Source organism: Quercus suber, unplaced genomic scaffold (assembly GCF_002906115.3).
Source record: "Quercus suber isolate HL8 unplaced genomic scaffold, Cork oak 2.0 scaffold_406, whole genome shotgun sequence".
Taxonomy (NCBI): domain Eukaryota; kingdom Viridiplantae; phylum Streptophyta; class Magnoliopsida; order Fagales; family Fagaceae; genus Quercus; species Quercus suber.
In genome coordinates, this window is record NW_027069857.1 from 191,387 (window position 1) to 209,493 (window position 18,107).

Consider the following 18,107-nt stretch of genomic DNA (forward strand, 5'->3'; position numbering starts at 1 on the left):
CCTAAGTTTGAACTTATATGCAAATTATTTTATAATATATTTTTAATGGAAATATAAAGTAGTACTAATATATTACCAAAGGATGTAGAGCGTCTTGAGCCAACATATAGAGGTTAAAGAGTCGAGCTAAGTACCTAAGCTTCTATTGGTGGTAACTTGATATTAGGAAGCTAAAAGAACAAATTAGTGCAAAGAGAAAAGGTATTGATTTTGTCTAGGAATTATAAAGAACAAGGCTTACAAGTTGAAAAGTTTGTATTTTGTATTTTCTTAAAAGCACAGAATTCTGTAAAATCTCTTGATCTTTTTATATATTAGTTATACAATTTTTTTGTTTTAATTTTTATTACTTTTGTCTTTAATGCACATTAAACTAAATTTAAGACACTTAACAAGGAAGGGAGTTGGAGGAAAAAAAAGTAAATTAATCTTTTTAATTGAAATACGAGTTTAAGGCTTATGAAAGGAGAAAGAGACAGGTTGAATAATGAAAAAAAGAATACATTACTTAAATTTCCAGCTTAGAATGCATGACAACATATTATGTACATAGAAATTAATGGATATTATTTGTATACAAAAGTGGATCCCATCACTTTTGGCTCTCTCTATCAATGATTCAATGTATCCATATTACATACAAAAAGTTATACTCATATACTTTCCTATATCCAAGGGGACCATTTCAGAGGCATAAACATTAAAAAAACCAGCAGAAGCAATTGCACGAACTTTCAGTTGCCACCTCCCATCCACCATTGCTTCCTACAAAATGGATAATATATACTTGAGTGAAAGTGATAAAATTACTACTTACTTCACTGTAAAAGACTTGCAAACCAATGTGATTAGTGTTCGATTGATAACAATTTATATGAGTTTTTGTTGAAAGTATATTAAAATATAGTTATACTTAAATAAAAAAAAAGTGAGAATTTAAAATATTATATATATATATATATAGATGAGTTCAAGTTACACCTAGTGCAACTCTAAAGAGTTACACATTTTTTAAATCATTGGATTTAAGTAGATCCAACGATAAAAAAGAGACTCTCATTAATGCTAATATTTTGATTAGGATCTCATTAGTTATCTCTCATTTATTATATTTTATATCTATCTCTAAACCCAAAAAATGTTATATTTGACTCTCTCTCTCTCTCTCTCTCTACGTTTCTCTCTCTATCTCTTTCTCCTCCACTGTTTTTCCACTTCCATGGATAGATTGTCGGCAGAAGAATAAAAATAAAAAATAAAAAATAACTGCGGAACACTGACATTGGAGGTTTGTGAGAAGAAAAACAAAAATGAAAATCATTTTGGAACAACGGTGGAATGGTCATTGGATAGGACACAGGATCTCATCCGATCAACCAACAACTACATCATAGATAAAAAAAAAATATATATATATATATATATATATATAAAGGTCATTGCATACTTAAAAAAAAAAAAAAGTGAGAATTTAAAATATTATATATATATATATATATAGATGAGTTCAAGTTACACCTGGTGCAACTCTAAAGAGTTACACATTTTTTAAACCATTGGATTTAAGTAGATCCAACGGTAAAAAAGAGACTCTCATTAATGCTAATATTTTGATTAGGATCTCATTAGTTATCTCTCATTTATTATATTTTATATCTATCTCTAAATCCAAAAAATGTTATATTTGACTCTCTCTCTCTCTCTCTCTCTCTCTCTCCTCCATTGTTTTTCCACTTCCATGGATAGATTGTCGGCAGAAGAATAAAAAAATAAAAAATAAAAAATAACTGCGGAACACTGACATTGGAGGTTTGTGAGAAGAAAAACAAAAATGAAAATCATTTTGGAACAACGGTGGAGTGGTCATTGCATAGGACACAGGATCTCATCCGATCAACCAACAACTACATCATAGATAAAATATATATATATATATATATATAAAGGTCATTGCATAGGACATAGTGGAGATAAAGCCACACCACACCAAAAATCAGATGAGCATTTCAGAGAAATTACTTTTCCCATTGCTTCAATTCAAGGTGCAAAACAAAGGGTTTCATAACAGGCACGGTAGCGCAGTTTCTGAATGTCTAGAGGTAAATAGTTATTTGCGCGAGAATCAGATTTGGAAGCTTGAATAATCTGAAAAGAAATATAATATAATAACATAGCATTAAAGGGGAAAAAATTGAAGAGATAGGTAAATAATAAGATGCTGAATTTAGAAAAAGAAAACCAACAAATGCATGGACCAGAAGCAGTCAAATAAACATACTTGATGTTTTAACCAGGAGTTAGTAATCTCCTCTTCATTTGAACTCTTTCTTTGATTTAGACACAGTAGCCAATTCCTTAGGAAGCCTTTTTAAAACTCTTACATCATTAGCCAGAACATTAATAAAATGATCTTCATCAAAAACTTCCGAGAAGTGACTGCAAATTGAACAAAATGATTTTCATTTTTTTTTCCTTCTCACAAATCTCCAATGTCAGTGTTCCGCAATTATTTTTTCATTATTTTTTTTCCTTCTTCTACCGGCAATCTATTCATGGAGGTGGAACAACGGTGGAGGAGAAAGAGATAGAGAGAGATATGTAGAGAGAGAGAGAGAGAGTCAAATATTACACTTTTTTTTTGGGTTTAGATATAGATATAAAATATAACAAATGAGGGATAATTAATGAGATCCTAATCAGAATATTAGCATTAATGAGGGTCTTTTTTTTACCATTGAATCTACTTAAATCTAATGGTTTAAAAAAGATATAACTCTAAGAGTTACACCAGGCGTAACTCTTTAAAGTTACACATTTTTAAATCATTAGATTTAAGTAAATCCAACGGTTAAAAAAAAATATCATCTTTATTACAAACATTTTTATTAGAATCTTATTAATTACCCTCATTTATTATATTCTAAACCTATCTCTGAACCCAACAAAATTTGACATCTGACTCTCTTTCTACGTTTCTCTTTCTCTCTGCATTCTAAACCTACGTTTCTCTCTCTCTCTCTCTCTCTCTCTCTCTCTCTCTCTCTCCTCCACTATTGGATGTCTGAGCTTGAGCATCAGGAAGAGGTTGCTTTGGCTGTCAAGGTCTTGAATTTTTGCTTCCATTGTACTTTCTATTTCACATTTTCATTTGGGTTGCTTTTAGATTTTCAATTTTTGGGTTTATGATTGCTCACTCTCTCACTCACAATTGAAAGTCATTGTTGGTCTTCTGGATTGGGAATTTACTTCATATGATATGCAAACAAGTAATTTTTTGTGACTAAGTATATTAAGAAGAGCAGTAAATGGGGAAGTCCTGGAAGTGTTTGATAAACTTCTTTAAAGAAAATATCTGCTCTTGGGAACTTCTAATATGCTTTGATTTGATGATTGTTGATAATTATTTTACTTTCCTGTAAAATGGAGGCTTCATAGTAAAAAGCAATCTGAACTATGTCCACTGAAGGGGGTCCTTTTAGTAGTCATTTCTATTATTGTGATATTGTCAATTGCATCTGTCAGTTCTCTCTCTCAAACAAGGATTTTAGTTAACATGCAAAGAAATAAAAGATTATAAAAAAAGTCTTTTTCCCCCTCTTTTAAATCATTCCAAATTGATAAATTATTAGCAATTGAAAAAGAGAGAGTTTGTTTTTACATTTTGGGTTTAGTACGCTCCTTCAATATCAATGGAAATAATGACTTTTATAGTTACTTTTCTTTATTCACTCTTGCCTGCGATCCTCCATTTCTGCAATTTCATTATGGGCTTTATATTGTTTAAAGTTATGTTTCTTCATAATCTAGAATGCACAGTTTGGATAGGCTATTTCGATAAAGTGGTCTCTGTCAAATTACATCAAATTATGCCTCATTCCATTTATTTATATTCTTATGCTAAGATTTTGATGTGGTTTTCTTTTACTATGACCATACACTTGAGCTTACAAGCAACTCAATGAATTTTCAGGTGTTTAAAGTGATACGGAAGCAAGGACAAAACTCAAGTGGATAGGGAATTAGAGGTCATAAGTGATTTATTTGTTAAGTGCATCTTTATTTTTGTCTTTAGTGCACCTTAACAAATAAATTACTTTATATTTGTCTTTAGTGCATCTTTTAGGTGCTATTTATTTATTTCATTATTTTACTTACCTCATTCAATGCCTTTTTCTGTTGTAATGTATGACAAACAATGTTCCAAAGTTATTATATGAAAACCAAAAGAAAATAAATACATATAGTATGCTGTGGTGGGTTGTTGTTTGGGAGCAAGCGGGCGGCTTGTATGGAGAGAAAAGGTGGAGTATTTTCTATTAGGAGTGTTGTTTGTTTTGTGACTTACAATTTTGAAACTCTATGTGCAATGGTGAAATCGTAGTGTAGGTCGCCTCATAACATTCTAGACACTTGGGATGTATTATTTTAATGTGGTATTGTATTTGCTATTGGAAAATATGAATTGTGGTTCATTACAGTTGCTATAAAATAGGTATTGGAAAATATGTATTGTAGGTACATTACAGATGTTAAAAAAATTAATTTTTCTTTTAAAAATAAAAATAAAAAGACCTATCCCAGCACTTTGAAAACCGCTGGAATAGGGTTTGGAAACTTTTTTTTTTTTTTAAATGACCTATCCCAGCGTTTTTGAGAGCGCCAGAATAGGTATCGCCTATGCCAGCGCTTTCAAAAGCGCTGGTATAGGCCTTTTAAATTTTATTCATTAACGACCTATGCCAGCGCTTTTTAAAGTGTTGGCATAGGTTTTAAAAGCACTGGTATAGGTTATATTCACATTTTCATAAAGGCTGTCCCGACACATTTAAAAACGCCGGAACAGGGTCTGAAAGCACCGAGACCTATCCCAGCGCTTTTGAAAAGTGCTGGTATAGGTCCGCGCAACCCTATCCCGACATTCAAAAACCAGCGTTTTGAAGTGCCGGGAAAAAAAACGCCAGGATAGGAATTTTGACCCTATCCCAACACTTTTTGGGGCTATCTCAACGGTTTTGAATGAACATATATGAAGACATGATGAAGTCTCCAAAGCCCCCTGAGGAACTTGTGGGCTAAGCTTTTAGGTCCAAGTTGTAATAGAATTATTGAAAGTGTAGATTAATAGTTATGATTTGAATTGATAGGAAACAAAAAAAAATTATAATCTCTATTCATGTGTTTGAGAAAGCCTGAAAATTTCTTGAGTGTAAGATAGGGATTCCAACAAATTTCTCAAGTTGGAAAACCCATGGTGTTCTTCTAAAAATAACAATGGAAAGATGTAGAAATAAGTTGAACCTCTTTTTTTCCTTTTAGATTACAAATCAGCAATACAATCAACGTTCCGTTAGAGCTCTCTCCCTCTCTTAATGCTTGTGAAATCACTTCTATGCCAACCTTACTATGGTTATATGCACAATTTTAATGATGATTACTAGTTAATAATACTCAAGTAAGTTGTTGGAAGTATGAACCTATTAGAATTTAGATAAAACTAATTTTTTATTTTTCCTTTAAGCTATTGGTTGGGTAGGATATGTGTTGTTGTGGCTCTAATTAGCTTATTTTATACTTCACAGGAATTGGATTCAAGAGTGTATTCAACCATAGCTTTTGGTTAGTGCTCAACATATTCAGCAATGGAGCAATGTAAAATGAAGAGTCCTGGCCACACTACAATCTTGGATACATAGTTCCTGAATGGGTTGAGGAGAACTCAACTCTTTCTAGCATAAAAGAAATATGTAGTTCTGGAACAAATCTTCCAATGACAATAATAGTCAATTCTGTGTAATGCTTTTATTGAATTCCTTATACTTTTCTATACAGTATTTCATGGAGGTTTTTATTTATTTATTTATTTATTTAATTTTTTATATGTATTATGAAAATGATGGAGTTCCTTTGCCTCTTTTACAGGTGTGAATTGCACAAGGTCTTGTACATACGGGGAAAGGCTTTTTGCTCCTGGTATTGGAGTGTGATGATGCCGAAAATCTCACCAGTGAGTTGCACGATGCTGGTAAGCTCAAAACGACACTTGCACAACAAAAAAGAAAAGACCTAACAGAGAGCACCGGTGTGGTGCAGGCCAAATACCCTCCGAAGGTCAAGTTAGAACTTTTTTCAACTCTAGAGTGCTAGAGAGGGGTTAATTATGCGTACCGTGATTTGTGAGGGTATTGGGGTTTTTATAGTAGTCGAGGATTGACCTTTTTCCTTGGAGCAGAAGTCTTTTCCTTATAGGAATCCTCATTAGCGTAGATTGCGGGATCCTTTCCTTATAGGACTCTGATACTGGGCGTGGAATACAAGCAACTTCCCTATTACCCATGCGTGATGACCAAGTCATGGTTTTCATAGGACCGTCGGCCTGCATTCTCCCCTTCAGCCAAGTTGGCGTCAGCTTCTTGCTACACTGAGTAGCCCAGGAGCTTCGAATTGCCGTCGGTTAGACCTGGAGCCTTCAGCCAATCGGTTTGTCTTGCTCCCGTCAGCATGCCTTCTTTCGTTACGTTAGCCCATAACGTCCGTCGCGACTGACCCGTCAGCCAAAGCAGGAGCTGACGGGTTAAGCTCATGGTTCCTGCTATAATTCTTCCATATCAGTTGCCCCCTACTCCATATCTCCATCGGCTGTACCTGACGAGTTATGGAGTTTTCATTCGTCACTACCTGTCACTTTGACCAGGAGAGAGAAAATAATTACAGCTGACACCCCAGTAGTAAATGCTAGGACACGTGGCATGCTCGGATTGGTTCCGTGTCTGAGTGTGGGCGTCGCTTCGTCTTCCGTGCGTTTTCTTATATATATATGTGGCCCACCTCTCCCTATTTTCACTATTTCACTCACTGATTCCTGGAGAGCACATCCGTCGCCCATATTCCGTCAATTCTACTAACATTCCTGTCGTCACTTCTTCAACCGTTACTCTCTGAAAACTTGTATGTTTCCTTTCTTTCCCCGCATACTTTCAATTATTTTCTTTAAAGTGAGGTCGTCAACCTAGGTGCTTAGTTTACACTAGTCACTTGTAGGTAGATGTCGAGCGACGCGTCGAGTGACCAGTCGTCGGTCCGCGAAGGAGCGGGCTACGACGAGGTGTTTGGTTCAGGCTCAGGTAGTGAGTCTGAGAGTTCCTCCTAGTCATCAGAGAGGGAGACGTCAGCCCATGTTCCCGTCGAGGAAGTAGGGAGTCAGGGAAACGGCGGCCAGGAGGAGGAAGTAGGCGAAGAGGGTGAGGTTGGATTAGGAGAAAGGAACAGTGACGGGGATGAAGGCGACGAGGAGTCTTGTGAAGGGGATGCTGAAGGTCCTCGAGGTAGTCGTCCCTTCATCCTTCCCAAGGACTGGGCTGTGAATAAATTCCTTCCAAAAATGACATTTAAAATTTTCAACGAACTACGTACCCGTTTCCAAATCCCTGACCATATTCCTATCCGTCTACCTATGTAGGGTGAGAAATGCTATACGGGAAGAACTGCAGACGTTGACATGTATGATGCCATGTTTGCTACCGGGTTGAGATTGCCTCTGACGGCTTTACACCGTCAGCTGGCTGATTTTCTTGGTATATCCATCAGTCAGATTGCTCCAAACTCGTAGAGAATTTTTATTAGTGCTGAAGTGCTGTGGGGTCGTTTAAGCGGAGGCCACCGTCAGCTTTCCTCGGATGAATTTTTCTACTGCTACAGACCTCGGCACCTTTCTTCTTCAAAGGGGATGTATCATTTTGCCATCAGGGAGAAGGAGTTGAGGCTGGTGTTTGAGATGCCAGATTCTAATAGAGCCTGGAAGAGTAGGTTCTTTTTTGTTGAGGGGACGGATTGGGTGTGCCGTCAGGACGAGTGGGGAACGATTCCCTTTGGTTGTTTTGACAACATTTGGGGGTTTGTTAGGGAGTCAGGTTTTAGCCGTCACCTTTTATCCTCGTCAGTTTTTTACTTTTCGAAAAGATACTAATGTAGCCAAATTATTCTTTTTTAGCTTTCACTCGTCCATCAATAACTGACAAGCAGGAAGATTTCATCCGTCGGGTTTTGGAGATACCCATAGAAGAGCGATCGTGCCGGGACTTGATTACCCTCGACACTCTTCATACGTACTGTGGGGGTCCCGAACCGATGCCTGATGCTCGTAGATTAGAAGAGTTTGCCCGTCACCGTAAGTTTTTGACCTATTCGTCAGTCTTTGTACTTCTAGTTGTCGGCTGTCCTTATGTTTTTTTTTTTTTTTTTTTTTTTTTTTACAGAAATGGATGTTGCTAAGGAACGGAGCTCTTCTTAATATACTTAGTCACAAAAAATTACTTGTTTGCATATCATACGAAGTAAATTCCCCATCCAGAAGACCAGCAATGACTATTTCAATTGTGAGTGAGAGAGTGAGCAATCATAAACCCAAAAATTGAAAATCTAAAAGCAACCCAAATGAGAATGTGAAATAGAAAGTACAATGGAAGCAAAAATTCAAGACCTTGACAGCCAAAGCAACCTCTTCCTAGCGCTCAAGCTTAGACATCCAATGGTGGAGGAGCAATGGAGGAGGAGATAGAGCGAGAGAAACGTAGGTTTAGAATGGAGAGAGAGAGAGAGAGAGAGAGAGAGTCAGACGTCAAATTTTGTTGGGTTTAGAGATAGGTTTAGAATGTAATAAATGAGAGTAATTAATGAGATTCTAATAAAAATATTTGTAATGATGAGAGTTTTTTTTAACCGTTGGATCTATTTAAATCCAATGGTTTAAAAAATGTGTAACTTTAAAGAGTTATACCAGATGTAACTTGAACCCATCTCATATATATATATATATAATCAAATAAGCTTTTTTTTTTTTGGTTGAAAAAGCTAATAGCAAATAAGTTTTTGAATGCAATTGGTAATATGGGCCACATTTGGTTTTTGCTGAAACTTATTTATTGTTTGTGGGCCCTACGTAGGTCCCACAAAAATCCAAGCTTATTTCGTCTCGCGATTAGCGTTTCATCGTTCATGTAATCCATTGCAAAGTTTTAGTAAGTCAACTCTAATTAAGTGTGCATTTGGCATAGATTATTTTTGCCAACATATTTTCTATTCAGCTTATTTTTGCTACTATTCATGTGTCTCACTATACTTTTTTGTACTATTTATGAGTCTCACTGTACTATTTCAGCTAACTTTTACCTTTATTTGTAGTACTTTCAGGAAAAAAGATTTTAATTTTAGCAAAATAAACAGATTCCAAACAGACAATAACTGTCTGTGGGTCCCTTTCTATGAATGAAGCTCAAAATATCAAATCTTTTTAACTTAAACATCAACAATATAATAAATAAAATTTTTAATTACCTTTACTATTGTATATAAAAAGATGACATATGAGCTTGTAAGAATTCTGTAGTTAAATATATAATATCCTAACATCACTCTTAGATGTTGTACATATTCTACCATCAATGTTGATATGCTAATTTGGGGGATAAATTTAAAAATTTGAAAAAAAAAAAAAGAAAAAAGGCCAAAATGCAAAACTCATCCTCTAAATTTCACCAATTTTCATTTCACTCCTCTAGGTTTGAGTTTTGTTATTTCAGTTCTCTAAGTTTTATTTATTCTCAATCAAGTCCTCTGTTATCAAGCTGTTAGTTGTTGTTGTTCTCTACAGTAAAGCCACACCATTTTGTCATTTTTTTTTTAATTTTTAATTTTTAATTTTAGTTTATTATTTTAAGAAAATTTTAATTTAATTTTTTTTTTAAAAAAACCCAGAAATTAGATTAAGAAATGATGAACAACATTGAAGAACAAAATTGAATCCCCACCCGATACTGAGAGATTGAGAGGGAGAAAGAGGGGGAAAGAGAGAGAAAGAGAGAGAAAGAGAGATTACACAACTACAACATATAATGAGAGCCAAAACTCGATATGTACGAACATATCGGCGCCAAAACTCGATCTGTACAAATAGGCGGCAATTGAGATCATCCTACGTGGTGGTACTTTGCATCTAATGCTTGAGCTTCTTACTGTCGGAGCACCGATTCCAGCCTCTGACAAGGTCTCTAAGGTTGAAGTAACTTGTAGGAACATGTGGAATCTCAGGGATTTGAGCTCGAATTCCCAACCCAAAGTCTCGCAAAAACGCAAGCATATTAGCAAGCCAAACAAACTGTACCCAACTGATCTTGACCTCTGCCTGACTCTAGCCAAAGTATCGATTTACAAACCAAGATCCAGCAGCCAAGAACTTCTCGATGAATTCCATGGAATCGTGACAATCTTCGAGAGTGTTTTTGCATTCTGAGTAGAGTACGATGTAATATCCCTGTTTTTTAAGGGAGAAAGTTTATGATATCTGGAATTGAATTCCGGTGAGATTTTGTAGTATCTCCCGTTCTTTTCTCAATCTCTTGGTATTGGGCTGAGGTATTGGGTAAGGATTCAGTTTTGTTCTTCAATAATGTTCATCGTTTCTTAGTATAATTTTTGGGTTTTTTTTTTTTTTTTAAATTAACTTTTTTTTAAATAATAAATTAAAATTAAAAAATTTTAAAAATAACAAAAGGCTTTTTAATGTAGATAACACAACATTTAACAAATTGTTAAGAAAGGACTTGATAAGAAGAAATGAAATTAGAGGACTGAAATGAAAAGTGATGAAATTTAGAAGGTAAGGTTTGCATTTTGGCCCCCCCCCCCCAAAAAAAAAAAAAAAAAACCCTAATGAAAAACCCGTAGTTACAGTAGGTGCTCCATGAGTCTTGTTTATCAATCAAATCCAGTTTTTGCACATGACTAGTGACTATAGTAATGTCTTGCCATAATGTCGCAAGCATTTTTTTTCCCGATCCAATTTGATGACATATATTCATCACTAATACGTGTTTTTGGTTGCTTCTTTGATTTGGCCAATGACTTGAAATATTTCTTGTTTGGTGAATGAGACATTTCTTTGGCCACTGACTTGCAATGTTTTTTTGTTCAATGAATGATACATTTCTTTGACACCGGTTTTGCTCCTCTATTCCAGATTGTTATTGGATTTACACTATGTCATAGGGAAGAAATGAACAAAAAGGACCTCTTATAGTCTTATTATTTATTACTCATCTAATTAACCTCAAGCTCAATTGGTACATCTGTACCTAAAGTAGTTTAAAAGTGCATGTCCCAAGTCTAGATTTATTGGATTTGTCATCATTTGATAATTAACTTCACACATGCCTTCAATAATACGATTACTACTTCTATCCAACAGTCAACTTAGAAATTTTTATAAACTCCATGATTGACCCTTCGTATTATATTCTCGTTACAGTTTGATTGTTTTGATTGAAAACATTGTACAGAGATGGCTTTTCATATTTTTTTTAATGCTTAGTAGCATTAGAAAAAATGAATAAAAAAAAAACTATTTTTGGTCAACATAAAAAATATAGTTTATTTTTAGAGATTATTTTGCACTAAATGTTTTTGTAAGGAGATTATTTTTCAATTCATTTAAGATTGCTACCAAACATATATAGGAAAATGAAACATTTTTACGGAAAATACTTTTTGAAAATTACATGATCAAATATTGTCCTAGTGACTAGTGGATGAAGAAAAAATATGCTAGAAAATTCCGTATATACCTTATCTTCTTGTTGAAGATAAGCTATCAGATTCACAATAGCCACTGAAATTCAACACTATCAACAAATAATGACCAGTAACGAAAAATGAAAGTTCAGGATGATAAATACATCACTTACCAGCTCATCAATCGATGTTGAAGATGCAGACCCTGAATTAATTAACAAGCCCTAGGAATTATTGAATAGAGTAATTAATATATTACGATCTCCAGAAAACTGTAATAAACATTATTCAATAGATTAATTAGGACAAAATTGCAAAATGCACTTTTTGGGCAAACTAAGCAGCGTTTTGCCTTATTTTTCAAACTAATTAAGGAAATGTCCCTCTTTTAAAACTCGATTTTCTCAAAATCGAGTTATTAAAAAAAAAAATCTGGAGCCCTATAGCGGCGTTTTTAAATACCTATAGTGACGTTTTCAGGAACTATAGTGACGTTTTGTAACTCGACTTCCAATAAATCGGGTTATAGGCAATTTTTTTTAATTTTTTTTTACCTATAACTCGATTTTATATAAATCGAGTTACAAAACGCCACTATAGGTCCTGAAAATGTCACTATAAGCTCCTTAAAAACGCCGCTATAGGGCCTAAATCAATTTTGAGAAACTCGATTTTCAAAAGAGAGGCATTTTCCTAATTAGTTTGAAAAAGAGGGCAAAACGCTGCTTAGTTTGCCCAAAATGGGCATTTTGCAATTTTGTCCCATGATCTCTAGAAGACTCTAAACATTATTCAATTTCTAGTATTACATATGCCACATAATTGACAATTGGATTTTGACATGCAAAGGTTGCTTGTACGTATTCTGCTGTGCCATTCTGATCTTAGTTTTCAACAACAACAATGCGAGGCTTTGGTATCAGAATTTATTCATGGTTGTAAATTAAATAGAATTGTTTAAGGTTTCAGTGATTGAGTCTGGTAATGAGAAGTAATATTGGGCGAGCAGGGCAACATATAGATTATGAGATGCCAAATATTGACAAAGTTTAATGTTCACATTCTGGATTAGAGCAGTGTTCGAATTATATATCCAAAAGTTGATCACAAAAAGGTAGAGGAATGGTGCTATCACTGCTATGTGGTTTAAAACAAAGTTGGAGAAGCAGTAGAAATTAAAATATCAATTTTTTCCACTCTCCTACTTTTCTCCCCATTTTGAGGAGCAATTTTTGTGGGTTTGGATGGAAACACCAACCAGTCACTTTCTTTCCTCTCCATGTGAACCGAATAGAAGAAAATTCTATTAATTCACACACATTTTTCCATTATCATTTTTCAGCCAAACCAAATAAACCCTAAAACTAGTTGTTTTGAGAGAAAATATGATAGATAGGGCCTCATTAAAGTTGATTGGACAACACATAAACCAAAAGATATGCCAATTACAATTTTTAATTGAATTAATGAAGTATTTATTGTTTTTTTTTTAAGTGTCATAATTTTTCATTCATTTCAATTTGAGTTTTACATGTTTTCTTATTAATATTTGTTAACGTATATAGTGTTGTGGGTTTTAGGCCCAGTTAGATTACTTGTATACCACACACACATACTTGTACTGCACACATATGCCTCCTATATAAAGGCACCTATGTACATTCTTTTAAGGAAGAAATACAATACAATTACATTCAGTATTTCTAACATGGTATCAGAGCATGAGATCCTGAGTTCGATCCTTGTCTCCTCCACTCTACCTCCTATTTAAATTCCCACGTGTTGGGCCTCACCTATTAAAAGGTAGTTTCGACTCACACGTGAGGGGGAGTGTTAGAAGTATTGGTTAAATGATTAAATTTACCATATCCCAATAGCTTAAACTTTTGGGACAATCGGTAATTTAACATACTTGTACTGCACACATATGCTTCCTATATAAAGGCACCTATGTACATTCTTTTAATGAAGAAATACAATACAATTACATTCAGTATTTCTAACAATATTAAACATTTAGAACTATTAATACAATCAGGAGTGTCATGAGGCTAGCTTCAAAAAATGAACAAATATTACACGTTTATTTTGTGGCAAAAAAAAAAAAAAAGCCTATGTTTTTATTATATATATATATATATATAATGTGTTTTTATTTTATATATATATATATATATATTGAAAATCTAATTTATAAGTGGATAAAGCAATTTGAAAATCAACAAGAGAGTGACCATATTTTTTAGACAATATTTTAGTGGGAGTTAGAGTTGTATTTTTACTTGATTGTTCTTTAGTTTTGTTTTTACTTAAACATAGAGGTGTAGAGGCATTTTTGAACAAAAAAAAAAAATGAGATTCCCAAATAGAAGAAGCTCATTAAATAGTAATATAAATAAAATCAAAATTTTCTAGAAACATTAAAATTTTTTTTTTTTCATTAAGTAATCTTTAATATAATAAATGATTTTAACCATTTGAATGATTTAAATTGCAATGAAATTTCACTAAATTTTTATTCAAAAAAAGAATCTAGGTTGAAATGTTCAAATTCTTATTTCACTGGTATGAAATATAGTCTTATTAACTTTAGTTTTGCATGAGATTTTTTTTGGGCTTATTTGACACATTTACTTATGTACAATTTTTCAAAGGCTCCTTTTTTTCTTTTCTTTTTTTCTTTTTTCAGGGTACAAATTTATTTTTTTTCTAATTCATTTATCAAATAAAATAAATTACGGAAAACATTTTACACCAAGTGGTCCAAACAACTTGGCAAACTACTTGGGACTGGCTGTATTTACTCTATCCTTATATGTCCTATTAAGCATAAAAACTTTAGCCTTGTCCTGCCTTCATTTGTAATGCCAAACCTGTTAACCTAACTGATGAGAAACTTTTCGCAAGATTCGCGTGATCATATCCTTGAAATGATATATTTGGTTACTTAATTAAAGACTCTAGGGATGAATGTAGATGGCTTTTTTTTTTCTTATTTAGTTTAATTTCCACTTGTTCATCAAAGAAGAGTCACGTTAGGAAACCAATTTTCTAATTGACCAATCAAATAAGATACTAAATGATATATATAAATTCATATCCTCATTAAACCTCTAACTTGTCACATGTGCCTTATCATGTGAGCTACCAAATTAAGTCATAATTTAATTTAAGTCTCGACCACGAAACACCTATTTCGGACTCTCATTTCCCCAAATCGCAAGTGTTTGTAAAGTCGTGTCCTTGTGCAAGCTAAGAGACTATAAGAAAGATTTGGTTGACATAAATGATTGTTCATATACTGATTTGTTCCGTTTTCCATGAGTTTCATGCCACGTATAGAGAAATTAAATTTGCATTTCGCTACATCGATTTGTAGTCTCCAATTTTTTCATTCTTTAAAGCTTCATCTCCTTTTAAAAATAATTTGTCATCAAGTTTTGTAGAACTCCTAACCTACTCACTATGTCAAATACCATGTAATGCATAATTCAATGACAAGTGGATATATTCCAAGAGCACTGTATTTAAATGGTTTTTTTTTTTTTTTAATTTTTTTTAATGTGTTTAAAAGTGACGTTCAGGGTTAAAATTTCACAATCCCTCAACTATTGAATTACTTTTCTTTAAAAAAAAAAGGTCATATTCAATAGAAGGGTTGTAACTTGTAAGACTAACTTTGCAAACAACATTATGTTAGTTTTTATTTTTTATTTTTTATTTATTTATTTTAAGTTGTTTGGGTTTCAAACTACCAAATTGCTCCTATTATTAGTTCACTGATATAATTCTAAAATGATTTGGATGTAAGGGTGACAACGTTTACCCATATCCATTGACCCATTCATGACCCAACTAATTTGGGTAAATCCTAACCCAACACATTTAGGTTAAATAAATAAAGATCTATTGGGTAATATAATTAAATGAGTCTAATGGGTAAACCTATATTGAGTAACCAATGAGTTACCCACTTACATTTGAAACAAAATACAAAAACTAAACAAAATCAAAACCCTAACAGTTAGAAACTAGGAACTCATAGCCGCCTGACCTCCTCTCTCCCTAGCTCTCTCTTTTTTTCTTTTTCTTGTTGATTTTCTTATGTTTTCTCTCATTTTACCACCTCCCAATGAGTTACCCTCTCTCCTTGATCCACCAGTCACTTGGATAAGAAACTCATTAAATTATTATCTAATTTTTCTATAGGATTAAATTATTATCTTTGAAGATTGAATTTGTTCATTACCCCACATGAATTCCCACAGAACCATGCATGATGCACGTGCTTTACGCCGAAGGTTTAGGTCTCAAACAGTCACCATATGTACGTGTCTTATCGCTCATGTGTGTTGCAAGCACACCAAAAATAGAGTTTTGAAGTACTCCAAATTTTAAGACATGTTCCTACACGCATGGAAGTACCTCTACCGCATGCTTATCTCTTGGTTGCCTTATAATAACACGTCCCTTTCGTCGTATTTTATTTACCATATTGGAAAAACCATTTTTGAAAAATATTCTTTACGTGTCTAATTCTTAATGCCATGGTCCATGGTAATCCCAAAAGGTGTCATCTTCTTATAGGCTGGGATTAACTACACCAGTCTTCTTCCTATACCATATATTGTTTTGGGGACAGTTAGATAAGGTTGTCTGAAAAAAAATATATATATCTCAATTTTTTTCAAAAACTTTCACCATCTAAAAGATTGATTATAGTGGCATTTTCAATTTTCTTCCCCATTATAAGACAAGTAAAAACAATAGGAGTTCAAACCAGCCAAAACATATTTGGATATTCTGGTCTTGGATTGAAACCCACCCCCACCCCCCCCCATTGCTAATTTTTATCGACCTGAACTATTTAAAAGTGGGCTTAGGATTAATAAGCATTATCCACTTTTACCATTCTTTACAAATTACTTTTATTTTTTAGCAAGGTTTTTTATGCAATTTGAATCATAGGAATTTCTATGCAACCCACTATATGGAGGTTAAAACAACATCCACATGTATTATTTAAGTAAATTATACGACTCATCAAAAATATCATGTGCCTATAGGTACACGTGGATGATTTTTTTTAACTGCCACGTAGTGAGTTGCATAAAAAATCTTACAATTTAAGTTGCACAAAAATCTTTTTCTTTTTTTTTTTTTTTAGAAAAAAATTTCATCTCTAATCCACTACATGGTAGTCATATATGACTCTTTAAATGAGTCTTGTATTTTTTTTTTATTTTTTTTTTAAATAAGACACATGGATATTGTACGGGCATCAGGTATAGGCCCAACCCATTAGCCTCTGTATGCCCGAGAACTATGGGCCCAGTAGCAGATCTTAGGCCCAGTAGCAAATCTTGGGCCATATCAATTCGGAAATCAATGGCAAATCGAGGACCGAACTGATCGATAATGATAGTGCCTTAGGGGAAATCGCCTGCCAAGCACCTTTTGGCAGTGGGTGCAGGTTTTGAGATAGTCACATTTGTCGCAAGAAGAGGGCCCCATCTGGTCAGGGTTTGTATATGTGGCTGTGCTACAAGTCTTTTATGTACATATTAGGATAAGATAGGATAAATTACAAGTAGTTTAGCTAGTTAGTTAGTTGTTGAATACAACTGTCAGGTTGTTAGGTTAGCTACAACTTTCCTACCCAACTCTGTGTATATAAAAAAGGTTGAACTATATTATTGTATATACATTCTCATTCAATCTCTCTCACTCTCTCTCTCACTCTAAACTACAATTTTACTCCACCATTGTTGAAGCTGTGTTCTAACATGGTATCAGAGCAGAGCTAATTCAGAGAATCTTCAATTTGGTATTCTCTGAGATTCTTAGTTCAATTACTCTGTTTTTCTTGCTTAGTGCTTTCTCGTGAATCAAGTAGAAATTTTCTATTGTATTTCTCTTATTTATGCGCTGAGTTTTCAATTCTAAATCTTGATTTCTTTTTGCATACAATAGCCATTGAATTCTTGATTTAGGGTTTTCATTCAATTTCTAGTTTGAAGATTGCGTAATTGTTTCATCAATTGCCAAGATCTTGAATTGGTTCTTGTTTCTCTATTTGATCAACAAGTTCCTAAGTTGATTCTTTGTAATCAAGTAGTTTGGTTTTTGAAAGCAATTCTTGATTGTTTTCTCATTGATCCGTGGTTGGGTTTGTGTATCTTGTTCTCAATTGTCTCTATTCTTGATTGAATCTTGGTTGCAATTGCATCTGTACTTGTTTGATTGCAATAAAAGATGGTAGAGAGTACTTCTAGTGCCTCTGTTCTAACCCTTCAACCATGGGAGAATACTTCTAGTCCTTATTATTTGTCAAGTAGTGATAACCCTGGGATGTCACTTGTGGTTCAACACCTTACAGAAGAAAATTACAGTACTTGGAGTAGAGCAGTTCTCATTTCTTTGGATGCTAAAACCAAGATAGGCTTTATTGATGGTTCCATCCCAAAACTACAGTATGTTGATCATCCATGCTATGCAGCTTGGTGCAAATGCAATAGTACAGTTTTGGCTTGGTTGTTCAATTC

The 18,107-nt window shown here is 33.8% G+C and overlaps 1 long non-coding RNA gene across 1 annotated transcript; it reads right to left on the reverse strand.

Moving 5' to 3' along the window:
* Positions 1-520: 520 nt before the first annotated feature.
* Positions 521-2,731, reverse strand: LOC136062353 (uncharacterized). The gene is made up of 3 exons (XR_010624118.1): positions 2,279-2,731; positions 2,020-2,145; positions 521-765 (listed from the first exon to the last, which is right to left on the reverse strand). It is a non-coding gene; the product is annotated as an uncharacterized LOC136062353 (long non-coding RNA).
* Positions 2,732-18,107: the final 15,376 nt, after the last annotated feature.